Genomic DNA, 14,341 nt, shown 5'->3' on the forward strand with positions numbered 1-14,341 from the left:
CTAATGGATTCAAGGGAGTTAACAATGGAAATGGAGAAACCAGTGAGATCTTTTTCAATGGTCTGGAATGTCTAGTCAGTGCAAGATGAGATAAAGCCTTCGGACAATGGGGGATCTGTAATCCATTTTTTGAAAAAGGAACTGTCAAAATGAAAAACTCAAACTCACTGCCATTGAGTTGATTCCAACTCATGGTGGCCCTGTGGGACAGAGCAGAACTGCCCTGTGGGTGTCCCAGCCTGTAGAGACAGTGATTCTCCTTCAGGAATGCAGAAGCTGGGCGAGCAGCCTAGGGAGACCTGGTAGCATAACAGTTATGCTTTAGCTTGTGATCTGGAAGGTCAACATTTCGAAACCACCAACCACTCCTCAGAAGACAGGTGAGGCTTTCTGCTCCCATACAGAGTGACAGTCTCAGAAACCCACAGGAGCAGTTCTACTGTGTCCTAGAGGGTTGCCGTGAGACAGAATGGACCAGACCACAGCAAGATTGAAGTGGAGGGAGGCCTCACCAAAGTGGCATGTCAGCATGCTGGAAAAGGTAAATGCATTGGGCCACTGACCCAAAGGTTAGAAGGTCAGATCTACCCATTGCTGCTGTGGAAGAAAGGCCTGACAATCTACATTCCAAAAAAATTTGCCATTGAAAATCCAATGGCACCTAGTTCTATGTTGACACACACAGGGTCATCACGAGGCGGTCATCACTCCAGGGCAATCGCTGGTGGTGGTGGAACTCAAGTAAGGGTGAGAGAGAGGGAAGGCATTGCCGGTGTGTTGAGGCTTAAGGAAGGAGTCCTGGTGATGTAGTGGGGTATGCATTGGGCTGCTAACTGAAAGGACAGCAGTTCGAAACCATCAGCCGCTCCATGGGAGAAATAGGAGGCTTTCTATCCCCTTAAAGAGTTAAAGGCTCAGAGAAATTCAAGGGCAGCTCTACCCTGTCCCGTAGGCCTACTATCGATCAGAGTTCATTCGATAGCAGTGAGCGAGAGGCATTAGGAAAGGCAAGACCTCAGTAGTCGATGGGCCCTTGGCAATACTATTTTAAATGAAGCACATGTTTATGGTCATCTGTTCTGTTTCTTACAAATCATCCACTTTTCCACCCAAGAAGAGAAAAAGGAGAAGCAAGCTTCTACAACTGTCTTTCTGCCACCGCCCTCAGTGCTAGCTGTGAAACTCAAACAACAGGCCCTCAAACTCAAGGAGCAAAAAACTTTCCAAGAATTTTCAAATTCAGAGTTTTCCTGGAGAAGCCATGATAATAAGGACTTAACATTGCACAGCGATTCCCCTCAAATTGCAAACAAGCGTGCGATTCGTATTTACAATGGGCTTTCCCAGGTATTGCTAGCCTAATTGAATCTCTCAACATCGCCAGGAAAATTGGGCTGTCATCACTCGTTTTACCGGAGGAACCCTTGACTCCGGGGAGGAGGGCCTCATCCAAGGACACAAAAGTGGCGCCATCAGGATTTGAGTCCCCTCAAGTCCAGGACCAGGGTGAGACCAGTGAGATGACATCACAGTGCAGCATTGGACCCCTTCCTTCCCTAACAGTTCGACAGTTTGGTTCATCATGGTTCTTGCTGCATTGATTTTTATTTCTTTTCTAAATACTCCCTCCAAGCACAACTTGATGACACTCTTCCTATGGTGAATTATGTCTCCTGTGGTTTTGATGTTCCCTTAAATTTTATGCCTAAGATGAGTATCTCCCTTGCTTCAATCACCCTATCCAAGCTCGTAGCTCTAAATTCTAAATAAAATATACAGAAGGAATAAATACTCCACTCACTCTGATTCCTGAACAACAGCAACAACAAAAGAGGCAATTAGACAATCAGGAAGCCTGCTTTTGATTGTTCTGGGCTTTAAAATGTCAAGCCATTAAAACATCTTAAAAATACAAAATGTGTAAAATCTATGAGCCACAGGCTTATCACCACCCCATTTGGCATCACATGAAAATTCTGGTTGTAGACCATTTTAAAAGCTTTTCAGCCACATTTCCCAGTCAGATAAAAGTGTATGATTATAATGTCATTAAGGACATATAGCCCCTGTCAACTTTCATGGTTGACTTAGGATAATTCCTCATAATATAAACAAGTCCCAAACAAACTCAGAACATCACTTTGAAAGAAAAAACAAAAGGCTGTTTCCACCTTACTGACTATCATAAGGACTAAAATGAATTTAGAAAACGAACTTGGGATTCCATGAAGCCCAAGGGTAACAGTCATTGTGGCACCATTAAAACTCCGATATTTAAACAGCTTCCTAGGAATGGCGAACTCTTCAGTAGTGCTCTCTACCTGGTCCTGGGAGGGCTGGTGGGGAGTGGTGGCATGGGGAATCCTAGTATTTTTAAAAAATAATGGAAGCAGCTCTTCCAGTAAGAGTTGTGTTTTTGTTTTTCTTCCTAGGGGTAGAAACAAGAAAGTCATCATGCCATCTAAAGGCTCAGTCTTCTGGCTTCAAACCTCCAGTCCTTTTTAATGGAAGCCATTAATATTTAAATAACTAGCATAGTTACAACACTTTCCCTGTAAGCAGATGTTGGCTCAAAGATGTTAAAGCCAGAAAACTGCAGGATTGGCCTTGTTTTAATTGACATAAGTCTAATAGAGGAGTTGGGTCAATTTAGTAGTTCTCATTAACATTTAATCAAATAACTATCAGAGCCATGGCTTCCCATGTAGGTGAATTAAAGCAACATCATGATTCATTTCACAATTCTCACTTAACAGTCAGAATTCTTTAACCTTGCTTAGCTGTCATCTCTCCTGATTAAAATGAAAGCTATTATCATGCATGAAGATGTGTTTTTGCCTTTCCTTTTGGCTTATCCTAAATTAGCTTAAGGCTTTCTTGTTTATTGAATATTTAGTGAGCAGTCCAAAGCAAATAAACCTTCCACCGGAACCTATCTCCTGCAGAAAGTCAAACTATCTATTTACCATACACTTCATCTATTTGAAATAATGTGAAGACATTTGGTGTTATTTCCAGTGCAAATATATCATATTGAAAGAGGCAGGCAAAATGTTTCCCTTAATAAACGTTTAGACAGAAAATAAAAAGTAAGCGAATATCATCAAAGCAATATATCTGCACAGAATCAAACAGCCTAAGGTCAAAGGTATACGATTTGCTAACATTGTGTCACTAGGCTTCAAATATCCTAGTCAGGAACGATATGTCCAATGGATAATGTTTTGCTGTTAAGTTATGTATGACAGTACACTTTAGAATAATAAACACTGTCAGCAATTTCAACTCCCAGCAAGAAAAGGTTGGATCAGAAAGTTACTGTATTAAAAAAACAAAAATGCACTAGCACACAGCCATCAAAATCATTCTGCTCGGGATGTGCTGTGAAAGATGACGAGAAGTTGCTACAGAAAAGCAGCGTATTGTGTCGCACACACGGTTTGATGTCACCTAGCGGAAGTGCACATTGAAGGCTTCCGTTTCCAGCCTGCCACAGAGCTTGACAGTGGCCATTCTAGTGCCCACAACAAGACAAAAGAGCCGAACAGTAGCACCTGTTCTTAGATGCATCAGAGAATGGAGGCTACAAGGCAGGCAGACAGACTACTGTCCTGGAAACTAGAGACAGAAGTTCACTGCCATCTAGTCAGTTCTGACTCCTGGTGACAGGACGGGACAGCAAGGCTCCTGTGGACTTCTCAAACTTCAAATCATGACAGGAGTAGAAAGCCTCGTCTTTCTCTTGGACACAGCTGGAGGGTTCAAACTGCTGGCTTTGTGTTTAACAGCCCCACTTGTACCCTGCTACCTCTCCCGGGCTCCTTGAAGATACAAGCAAATACAGAAGCTCGCAGCTGACCAGGAGGACAAACTGCCACGGGTAATTGTTCGAGAGAAAACGGTCCCAGCCTAAAGCGAGGCCCACACACGGACAAGTGGGCCCGCCAACAGCCCTGCCGGACTGTCACTGTGGGGATGGGCGCAAGCCCACGCGCCTCCAGCAGGCAGAGACAAAAGGAACAACTTTGAACGGATTTAGAGTGCTTCTCGGTCTCCTTAACAACAGAGTCCTGTTCTGGTGGGAAGCTACCTTACCAGAGTAATGCTGGGTGAAGACTGGAAAGGTCAGCGGTACAAGATCCGTGGTTCAAACCCAATAGGTGCTCTGTGGGACAAAGATGAGGCTGTCTGCTCCTGTACAGATTTAAAACGCGTGTGCAGTCGCGATGCGTCAGAAAAGACTCCGTGACAGTGGGGTTGCGGTTAGTCAACATACACTGTTTCCCCGGCACAGTTGAACACTTGGCTACTAACCGAACAGTGGGTGGGTGGTTTGAACCCACCCAGAGGTGAGTCAGAGGAACAGTGTGGTGATCTGCTTCCAAAAGGCCTTAAATTCCCTCCGAAACAGCTCTACTCTGAAACCCATGATGTCACCCCCAGTCACAGTCAACCCCACAACGACTGATTGGCTAGTCTATGACTTTAACCAAATAAGCACCAGAAACAAAAATAGAATAAAATTATAAAATGCTAAGTTGTACATGGTTATTTCCGGGTGGCAGAATGAATCTCTCTCTCTCCTTATTTACTTCTTTCAAAGAGATCTAGAATAATGTCCGACCATCATTAATCCTATCACCAAAAAATAATCATTTTTGGCTTCCTTTTTAAAAAAAATAAAGCAAAGCCAATGATAAAGATGGCAAAAAATACACTGTGGCCTTCCATATTACTACCTTGTTATGACCTCTGGCGTTTCCTAGGAATAAGGATTCTGTTTATCTCTTAAGAATAGGTTCTTTGGCCAACATTCTGTTAAGATGGCCCCCGATGTTCTAAAGTCAAAGAACCTCAGAGACTCCAAGTGAATTCTCTCCATGGTAAATCAGAAAACTCAGGATAAATGTGAGGCACTATTACACTTGCAATTGCTGGTATCATTATTATTGCTTGCATTTTATCATTCTCCGAGCATTGCCACCCACCACCCTGCCTGTTGTCTTATCGTAGTGACTTGCTTGTTGCTATGAGGCTGGAAGTTATGTCACTGGTATTCCAAATCCCAGGTGGCTCACAAAAAAGGCAGACTGTAGGAGAAAAGGCAGGTGATCTATCTCCAAATGTGAGCCAATGAAAATAAAACTTGATGAGGCGCCTTGTTATCAGACAGAGAGCATTGTAAAGTTGATTATGGCAGACATAGCTAGGTCAGCAGGCCATATCTTGTGATCCAAGGATTGTAAATAATACAATCCAAATCTAAATGAAGGAATGGCCTCAGAGCTTCAGTTGTGAACATTTGGTTTGCAGAAGGTTATAGATGACAGTAGAAGCCCCAAATCCATTATAGAGTCCACACATGGCCTTTAGCCTCTGGTGAACCCGCTCCAATCATGTGGAGGAATGTAAATAGCCCTATTATTAGGGAGCATTGTAAAGTCTACTATGGCAGATTTCGTTAGGTAAAAATATGATATCTTTTGATCTCCTTTTAGACCCATGTAAAAGCTATGTTGATTTTTTTGAAAAGAAAAAAAAAGTGAAGGGGCAGCACATGGGGACTAAGCCCCTGAGGAGCCCCCTGGTCATGGGCCAGGAATGTGAAGAGCTTTGCTATCATGGAGAACGCACTGGAAAGCGATTGTTGCAGATGCAGTGAGGTTACAGTTTAGCACCTGATCTTTTGATCTCTGTTGTGATCCATTTACATTTATTCTAGTTTTGAATATTTTCTGCTTTCTTTTTAATTTGTGTTTTTATCTATTTTACTTAGTTATTCTTGTTAGGTTTGTTGTTCTTGTTGTCTATTTGGTTTTTAATATTTTTCTATATATGCAATCCAGGATAGGTAAATCTATAAAGACAGTAACTGAATTAATGGGTCCCTGAGGTATGGCAGGGGAGGTTGGGAAGAATGGGGAGCTAATAACGATGAGGACAAGAATGAAGAAATTGTTCTAAAACTGATTGTACATCTCTTCTAGATGTGATTGAGCTATTGAATTATATGATATGTGAATAATATTCCAATAAAACTTTTAGGGGGAAAAAACCCAAAATGTAATATCTTATCATTTGTGCTCCCTTTGAGATAATTTTATTTTTTTACCAATAGTTTTATTGATATAAAATTCACATATAATACACCTGGATAGTTAAGTTGCTTTTAAAAAGAGTTCTATTACATCATCCCAATCAGTTCTAGTGCACCCTCCCTCCTCCTGTATTCCTATTTGTTCCCTGTTCCTCTCAACTGCCTCCCAGCCCTCCCCCCAAAACTGCGGCATCATCTATGCAGTCATTCCTCTGTGTTTCATAAACCTTGAAACATAATAGAAACAATAAAAACAAAAACAAAACAGAAAAAATAATAAAAAGAGAGAGGAAGAAAGAAAGGACCATCAACAACATTAAAATAAGCCAGAAGGAAATTTTCTGTCTTGGAACAAGCAAGAAATATTTTAATTCAGAATGGATCAAGAGGGAAGTCAACTGAACAGGTATCATTTTATAGCATAATTCCATCCACTATAATCAAGTTTACCATAATCACTATTCAAGTCACTCAACTGGCCAGAGGGGAACAGACAGAGACTTAATCCGACTAGATCCTCTGCAGATGGGTTTTGTGCTCCACTGTCCTCCACAGAGTATTTACATTTTAAGCTCTGATACCGATCCCTTCAGCATAGTTGGATTTTGTTGTCATGTTTGAATGATACAGGCTGGTGTGCTTCTTCCTTGTGGACTTAGTTGACACCTCACTTAGATGACTGCGTCTTTGAAGACAAGCCTGTAAGACCCCAGACACTTCCAATTAATAGCTGAGCACCATCCGCTTTCTTCACCACACTTTGCTATAGTTCCCTTATCTCTAGTGATTATTTCATGAAGGTGAGTATCAAGCAGGGTGAAGAGCTAACTGTTACTGAAATTGGGACTAGAATGAAGTGGCGGCCCAGAATCCATCCATTTTTTCACAGGTTATATACAACTATGGTTTACTTTTGTGGTCTTATCATTTTATGATCCCCCAAAATAACCACATTATCAATCACACACACACACACACCTGGGGTACCAGGTGATTCAATAATTTATCTAATGGCATAGAATTTAAGTTACTATTGAGAAAAAGAGATTATGTGAGTATAGTCCAGCTGTGAACTATAATAACTGAGTTGTTGCTTTCAACAGGTTGAATTTTTAAATGATTCAGCTCTGTTTACATTGAGCATGGGGGTTGGTGCTCGGGGAAATTTCCCTGTAACATTTCTTACAAGGGCAGATCCCCGCCTATCAGGTTAATGCATGTCATATATAATGCCAGGAGTGCATTACGACAATAAATGCATAGTGCTTCTGAATCCCCTTTCAGTGGTCGCCCACTAAGCCAAGGATCCTGACCAAGGTCCAACAACCACCAGTTCCACAGTCCTGATGTGGCCATCATTTGTTTCTTCTCTCATGGGGGAGTTTCAGTCTTACGCCTGAAAGACGTAAGTCCCAAGGGCTACGGGTAGTTTTGACGCAGGGCCCAGTTTGTTCAGTGGGGTTTTTCCATGTGGAGTTCTTCTTGTGTGGCCTGTGGGGGATACCATGTTCCCTGTGCAGTCAGCGTCTAAGATCGCCATAGTGTTTAGTCCATGGTGTGGTTCACTAAGATTTGGGTAGAAACTAATTCAAAAGTGTCTGTAGAATTTTAGAATCTATATAGAATATAGAACCGAATTTATTCTCCCCTTGAGTTTGAGATCATTTTAAAGCTGTTTCGTTATTTTTTAAATGTAAAAGAGAAAATAAAGTCTTATGAATCACAATGGAACACCATCTGGGTCATTTACTTTGAACACGTCATCAGAAGGAATCAATCACTGGAGAAGGCTCAGGAAGTAAGAGGCCCAAGAGGATGAGGGTGGCCCTCATTGGTGAGATGGACTGCCCTATTGGCCACAATTATAGAGTTGTTTATGCCGACAGCTTTCAGGCTCATTTTATCCTGTTCTTCACTAAGTCTCCACAAGTTGGAGTCAACCCAGAGGCAGTTAACACCAAATGAACAATTACATTATTGGTATTAAACAAATATTTGTTGAATTGATGGATCAAAATAACAAATCATGATGGCATGGACCTGAACAAGATACTAAAGGTTCATGAGAGTGTTCATCTTAAAGACAAAAACACAACAGTGAAGCCAGAGATGTCAGTAAGTGATTTGCCCCAAACTGCATCTTTGGTGAGGAGGAGGGCCAAAACTCAAAGCAAATCTGCTTTTCAGTCTCTCATCTTTGGTTACAGTCATATTTGGATAATTAACTCTTAATGCCTTAGTATATAATAATAGCCTAATTACTTCCTAACTCCTATCCTAGCTTGCTAGTGGATGCATTAAACAAGTAAACAAATGAATAAATAGAAAAGTTAATATGTAACTCTAAGGAAGTTTGGTGTTTGGAAGCAACGGATGCTTCCCCAAGTTCTGCTAGAACTCATTCAGAGGGCTCTGGACAAGACTCCTCTCAGTGCTCCAAGATGGTCAATGAGAACTGACTGTAAGATTGTCAGGAACTTTGAGAGTTGCTTGTCCCAAACAACGAGTATTAAAAAATTACCACCTAGAAACGTAACAGTAAACATGTGCTAAGCACATCAAACTAAGCACAAAGGAAATCAAAGTATCACTTTCTAATTATTTTACCAGGCGTTATTACTAATCTCTGCTGTGGCGTTACATGGTTGGCACTGCACTAGAGATTAAATTCTAAAGTACTTGGTTTGTGGAAGAGTGGGGTTCACAGCAGGTGCTCTGACTCCATTCTGCATCTCGACAGGAATTCATTCACCTTTTGGGTTCTTTGTTACTTTGCAGTGAAGCCGGGTCTGTAGATCAGCAATGTGCTTGTGCTTAGACAAGTCCAGGGCACACCAGGGAGGGCAGTTCACCCTCAGGAAGAGTGTGGCTGAAAGTAAAAGATCTAGGTCGTAGAAAGATAATGACACGAGGAACAAAATAATTTCTTTTGACATCGATGGAAAGTAGTCAATCAGACACAGGTGACCAGGTTTAAGTCAAAAGACTGGGGATTCTGATATTGTCTTGTAGACCCTTTGTGGCTGTGACTTGGGATCATGTGATCCTGAGTCAAGCCCCAGCCACCTCGTATTCAAGTGGCCAAAGCACCAGAACCCATCCTGTTAGCTGTCTTAACCTACAATTGTGTACAGATCCCAATCACAGTCCATTCCTGGCTCCTGAAGTCCTGGCTGCAACAGTAATGAAGTGACCGGCCACCAATCACGACTTTATGGTGATTTCCTTTGTTCTCCAGTGTCGTTCTCAGGAGCATCGCGGCTGTGAGTCGGTGGATTCCATCACCCACACTGTGCATGCTGATGGTTTCCCTCATCGGGATGGTTATGTTGATTTCATCGTTGTCCTTTTTAAGGCTTCAGATGAGTCTTTATAGGAAATGCTTGACTCTTTCGTGTTCCCCTGGCCCCCCAGCACAGTATCTATGTGGTAGAAATCGTATATAATGCTGTGGTACTGTGTATCTCTTACCAGCTGACATCAGTGACATCTTGCTGGTAACTTAACTCTGTCATGGTGAGAGTATTTTCACCAGGGAAATTGGCAAAGGTCATAACGAGAGCTTTGTTAAACACTTAACTGCAAAGCACAGGTCTGTCCTTACCTCCAAATGGAAACTATTTTCCAATAACTCAATGCCAATTGCAATCAAAATGGTCAGCAAAAGTAAAAAGATTAAACCCTGCAAGTTGTTATTTGTGTAAGCAATGGATAGTATACCAGGTTATGCAAAGCCGAGGGACAGAGAGAGAGAGAGAGAGAAATTTGAAATGTTCCTGGAAGGTTTGTGTGTGCTACCAATGACAAAAAAAAAAAAATTCCAAAATGAAGACAAAGTTGCATGGAGTAAATGTTTGAACCAGCCTGGGCCATTATCTTCCCACTTCTTGTTATAATACAAATTATTTCAATCAAACACCAAAAATAGTTTACATAATAAACACTTCAGCTCAAAAGCCATTTGAATTTCCTTCATGCATTCAGCTGGCTTTAGTAACGCCCAACAGAATGAAAATAGCTATGATTCCACTAATTTTTTTCCAAAGGGGGGAAAGAAGCCAAGTAGTAATAGATACTTCCATGAGAGTGGTTATTGTATTTTAAACGGTTCACTCTCCTCTCTAGATCAGCCAAGCACATCCAAGGCATTTGAATCGTGTGCAGAAGGAAGTGTTGTTGTGCAAACCTGAATTAATTTCCAGCAAAATCCCAAATCTAGCTATTTTGTTGAATGGTTTCCATGCAAACAAATGATAAAAAGAAGCCTTTCTTCTCGGCGATCTGCCATTCAGCTTCCTTGCGGCATCATTTTAATTTCTGAAATTCAGACTTGCAGCTCCGTTGCCTAGGAATGTGTGGTAAAGAGCACACAGGTAAAAGACAGCCTTCTCCCTCCGGCTGCCTAAGCTCTCCTGTGAGTCCCTCCCTATCTCTGGCTCCAGATCCTTGAGTTTGCAGGAAAGGGAGACAATACAGAATCCAGTGTGGTAGAGCATTAGAAGAATCAGGACGAGGAGATAAACCAGCCTCTCTGATCCTACAGTAAGGAACTTTCCCTTGAAATTTCACCCCAACCAAGAAGAAGAAAGAAAGGAATAGGGGTGGGCAAGGAGCCCCGGTGGCACAGTGGTTATATGTGGGTCTGTGATCTGCAAGGCCAGCAGTTCAAGACCACCAGCCGCTCCCCAGGAGAAAGACAGGGCTTTCTACTCTCATAAACAGTTACAATCTCAGAAACTCACAGGGGCAGCTCTACCCTGTCATATAGGGTCACTATGAGCCGGCATGGGCTTGATGGCAGTGAATGAGTGTAAACCTTTCAGCTAGTAGTATGAACTCAACCATTTGCATCACCCAGGGACTCTAATACCAGTAATATTGTCACTTAGGAAATGCTTCTTCTATAGGAAGAATGGAGCTAATTGTTTAATTTCATCTTTTATTTCTAATCTTTATTGTCCCACTGTACAGCCTCAGAAAAGTTCAGTTACTTGCTCAAGGTTAGCTCTGTGTGGTAGAGCCAAGAATTGAGGCCAGTCACAGACAATCTCCAATTCTATACCCAGTCCTTTCCCATCCTCTCCACAAATGTCCCTCCCCGCTCTCCCGGTAAGCTTAGGAGCTCTGCATCCTCTGTGGTGGCTAGAAGCCATCAAGTCTACATTTCCTCGATGAGTCCCTCAAGTTTTCTAGATGGTCATCTTTATGGGGGCAGATTGCCAGTCCTATCTTCCATGCAGCCACTGGCTGGACAGGTTGAACAGCAGGGTACCACTTAATTAGTGACTGGATGCTTAAATGTTTGTACCACCAGGACTCCTTCCACACTATATCCCCACAGAAGTAAATCAATACATTTATGAGAGGCTTTGAAGTAAGTAAATGAATAATAAACAAGTAAGTAAATCTTATAAAGAAAATCAATAAAACTTTGGACTAGGGAGTCTTCATCCATAGGCAAAGTCAAATCAGGACAGGTCATCCATAAAGGCAGCAGCAATATGCACCAGTTCACAGGTTCAAATATTTTTTCTTCATCTGGTTGGGTTCTGGTCAACTCAATGTGGACCACCTCACTTAGCCTCTCCAGGGTGCCCATTAGCTGTCTTGCCTTTAGACCATGGGCCCCACCACAAATTCTCAACAACCCTAACCCCCTTGTGCTAGGTCATGAACTTCAGAACAGACAACCGCTTTCATTTTCTCCTCTAGTCCCTGTGAACCAGGTCCACCAGTGTCAGTGGACAGACTCAACCTGTCTCTTTATTGTTGCATTTCTCTCACTGACTCAACAAGTGGATCCAAGGGGTCACTTGGCAAGCATTTCATCCTACCAACAGGCTCCCTTTAATAGTTTAGTCCTAAAGTGAGGATTCCTTCTATATTCCAATTTTTTCCAGTCTTCGATACAAACCACAAGTTCAAAATTCAAAAAGCCAAAGAGTTCCTTTTTTCTTCAATCTGTCAACAAGCCCGTAGTTTCTTCACCTTCAAATGTCTTGAGCACTCAAGACACTGGGTGAGGCTTATCCTTTTAGAGCTTCCTTTGCAGGGGTCTAACCTATTTAAATTCCAATTTAATTGTTGAAGGCAAGTAATCTTACACACTCTCCATTTTTACTTCCCAATAATCATTCATCTCAATGATAATATCAATAACAATAGTATAAACCTAAACTCAATCCTAAACTCAATCTAAAACAATCAAATTCTATCCTTAGCTATCTTATCATAATCCTTATCTAAACTATTCCATTGATACAAAACATTGCCTTTGGTCTCTGACTGAATCAAGCCAGAGCCAGGCTTTCTGTCTGCCATTTTGACCTTTTGTCAGCCATTTTCACTAAGCAGCTCTGAGAAATTTAAGGGGCAATTTTGTCCCCTGAGCTCACAATATATATTAATAACATTTATTTTCACCATTTCAACAAGAATAGCCAAAAAAGACAACAACCAAACAAAAGAATCAAAACTTTAACTTCCATATTCTTTCCAGAAAACAACCCAGTAAACTTCATGGCCATATGTGACCTCTGACTAGCCAAAGAGGCAGAGGTCAAACAAGCAGACACTCTCCATCTTTATGATTTGTTTCTCTGGTACCCTACTTCCGGTTCCATAATGTGTTAGTCTGGATTGTCTATAGAGAAACAAACTCAGGGACACTCATATAATAACTTTATATTAAAGAGCAATTGTACATTAAAAAAAATCCCAGCCCAGCCCAGATCAAGTCCATAAGTCCAATATTAGCCCATATGTCTGATACCAGTCTTTACATTCCTCTTCAGACTCAAGGAACACATGCAATGATGCCAAATTCAGGAAGAAATCAGGCCAGTGGGTGGGAAGTCTTGTGGATCCACCAGCACTTCAGCGCTGGCAGGGGTCTGCACATGACTCCTCCAGATCCAGGGCTCTGGCTCCCTCAGTGTAGCTCCATATGGCTTGTCAACAGGAATGTCTCACAGGGAGATGAAGCAGAGTCTGTGTGGGTCTGGCCTTTAGTGAGCTGTTTATCTCTATAGCACCTCCAAATGAGGTCATCAAGCTGCGACCTGATTGACAGGCTAAACTCCACCCCTTCACTCTTAATAGTCTCAAGCTGACACCAGATGATGTAACTACCACAACTAGTATTTCCCAAGCCAATAGTATTAGAGCAGGAAAGTCAGCTCACTCACCCCCACTTGTGTTATGCCTATTAGCAAGGCTCTGGAACTCACTCCGGAGCACTGTGAAATAAGCATTGGAATGCTAACTGCAAGGTGGGCAGTTAAAACCACCAACTGCTCCTAGGGAGAAAGATGAGGCTAGTCTGCCACTGTAAAGATTTACAATTTCAGAAACCCTTTAAAGTGTCTCTATGAGTAGGAATCAACTCCATGGCAGTGGGTGGGTGGATGGAGCATGCGTCTATGCGACCTTTGTTGATTCAACAAATGCTAGACGAGTTTCTATTAGGAAGTACTCACACGTGACTCAATCAGTTGACTTTAAGAAAGGCATATTATGCTGCAGGATATGAATGGGCATCAGCCAATCAGCTAAAGACCTTAAGAGCAAAACTGGTAGTTTCCCCAGGGGGAGGATTTGGTTTAAGACTGTAGGATAGACATCCTGCCAGAGCATCCAGCCTACAGCCATCCTTTCAGAGTTTGAGTTTTCCCTTCTCCACAACTGGGTGGGTCAATTCCTTAAAAATAAAACAAAGACAAACCCCCAAAACCCTTGCTTCTGTCACTCATTTTCTCTCTCTCTGTGTATACACATATATGCTTATTGGTTCTTGTTCTCTGGAGAATCCTAACTAATATAGCATCCAAGCAAAAGTTTTTAATAGCTTAAAATAAAATCACAAAAAGTAAAAATCAATTCACTGCCATTGAGTCTTTCCAACTTGGGGTAGTTACATAATCTGTTGTCAATTTGAGACTTAAAAGTGAAGGGGTAGAGTCTAACCTGTCAATCAGGTTGCGGCTTGATGACCTCATTTGGAGGTGCTAAGGAGATAAATAGCTCGCTGGAGGTGGGACACACACTCACTCCTGTCGAGAAGACAGATGGAACCACACTAGAGCGCTGGAGCTGAAGGAGCCACGTGGAGACCCCTGCCAGCACTAAGATGCTTCCATTGCCACGAGATCTATAAGACTTCCCACCCACTGGCCTGTGATCTTCCTGCATTTGGCGTCATTGCATGTGTTGCATGAGTCTGAAGAGGAGTTTATAGATTGGTAT

The sequence above is a fragment of the Echinops telfairi genome, unplaced genomic scaffold (assembly GCF_000313985.2).
Source record: "Echinops telfairi isolate 266 unplaced genomic scaffold, ASM31398v2 ScPeMD7_23;HRSCAF=83, whole genome shotgun sequence".
Taxonomy (NCBI): Eukaryota; Metazoa; Chordata; class Mammalia; order Afrosoricida; family Tenrecidae; genus Echinops; species Echinops telfairi.